This window comes from Pinus tabuliformis, chromosome 9 (genome assembly GCF_031772625.1).
Source record: "Pinus tabuliformis cultivar Carrire ecotype Pingquan chromosome 9, CPIR1, whole genome shotgun sequence".
In the NCBI taxonomy this organism is placed as follows: Eukaryota; Viridiplantae; Streptophyta; class Pinopsida; order Pinales; family Pinaceae; genus Pinus; species Pinus tabuliformis.
This window is the reverse complement of record NC_142307.1, coordinates 538,329,621-538,331,608: the sequence shown is the minus strand read 5'-3', so window position 1 is coordinate 538,331,608 and position 1,988 is coordinate 538,329,621.

The window sequence follows — 1,988 nt, the reverse complement described above, 5'->3', positions numbered from 1 at the left end:
GCAATTTCAAAACTGGATGATCCAAAATTGCAGAGATACATCAGATTCAATATCAAGCTTCTACAAAGTGAAAAAAGGTGTGTAGTTTTTTTTAAATTTTTGCATAAGATTGGTTTGAAAAATTAGTTTGTATCGGTAATTGATGCCCCAAGGAAAGAAAATGCAAACACCTAGTAAGCAACCTGAAAGCTCTAGCATGACTTATGAAGAAGAGGAAGAAATGCAACATGATATATCAAAATTACGAGACCAAGTGCAACAAGTGTCACTTGCACAAAAAGCAACAGAATCTAAGATGGATGGTTTAAGGAAAGATGTAGAAGCTAAGATGGATGGTTTAAAGAAAGGTGTAGAAGCTAAAATGGATTGTTTAAACAAAGGTGTAGAAGCTAAGATGGATGGCATGAAAGCTAAGATGAATGGAATGGACACTAAAATTGATGGCATGGATGATAAGATGGAAGAATTGAAGATAAATATGAATAAGTTGCTACAAGAAATGATCACTACTGGTGAAAGGGTAGTAAAGGAAACTCATGATGAGAAAAAAAGAAATGTTAATAATGATTCCATAGACTCTAATGTTGGATTGAAGACCCACAATATTCCAAAACTCGATATGAATAAGTTTGATGGCAAGGATCCGGCAACATGGATATTACAGATGGAGAAATTTTTTGATCTCAATAATGTGAAAAACACACAAAAGGTATGTATTGTAACTTTATTTTTGGAACCAAATAAGTTTGTATGGTATCAATGGCTTTGCTCTCGTAAACAAATTATCACTTGGGAAATTTTTACGGAAGAATTGACAGCACATTATAAGGATACAAAAAGCAACAATTTTTTTAGCCAATTGATAAGTCTCAAACAAAAGGGTTCAGTAATGGAGCACATTGAGGAGTTCCAAAAATTTAAATAAGGGTAAAAAATATTCCAGAGGAGCATAGGATTGATGTGTTCATAGGGACTTTAAAGGATAATATCCAACATGATGTTCTCCTTTGGGAACCTGATTCATTAGAGAAGGCATTCAGGTTAGCAAGAAAAATGGAAAGCAAAATTATGGCAACCAGGAAGCATACCATTCACAACTATAAAGATGGAAGTGTTGTTGCCCCTAGTCTTCCACAACCTATAAGGTTGACACCACAACAATTGGAAGAAAAAAGAGCAAAAGGGCTTTGTTACAGTTGTGATAGCAAATACACTAAAGGTCATAAGTGTGCTGAGAAGAAATTATTCTACATAGATTGTGAAGAGGAAGAAGAAAAGGAGCAAGAAAGGTCAAAAGAAGAGGATATACTCCAGGAACAAAGCCTAGATAAAGAAGAAATGAATCCGACCATATCTTGTAATGCATTGGCGGGAATTACCACTCCTCAAACCATCAAGATAGAAGGACAAATCAAGAAGAAAAAGGTAATAGTGTTGATTGATTCAGGAAGTACCCACAATTTTATTCATTGTAAGGTAGCAAAAGAATTGAATTGCTTCTTATATCCAGCACCAGAGTGTCAAGTGATGGTTGCAAATGGAGGAACAATAAATTGCTTTGGAAAGTGCCATAATATCAAGCTATCCATGGGAGAATATGTATTGACTAGCCCAATCTTTCCATTCCAATGGGAGGTGCTGATGTTGTACTAGGAGTCCAATGGCTACAATCCTTAGGTACAATAGCTTTTAATTTTCAAGAACTTTTCATGAAATTTTCTGTGGAAGGAAAGGAAGTTGAATTAAGGGGTATTGCAGGGAAACCGGGAAAGATAATCAGCTCTAACGGTATGACAAAGCTTCTAAAAAAGGAACAAAGAGGTGTAATTGCACAATTATGTTCGCTAGATGTTTCCACATTGGAATCATCTATTTCTCCAGATCTCCAAAAAGTCTTGGACAATCATTCCAAGGTATTTGAGACTCCCAAAGGTCTTCCACCTATTCGTGATCATGATCATGCTATTCATCTGATTCCAGGAAGTGTT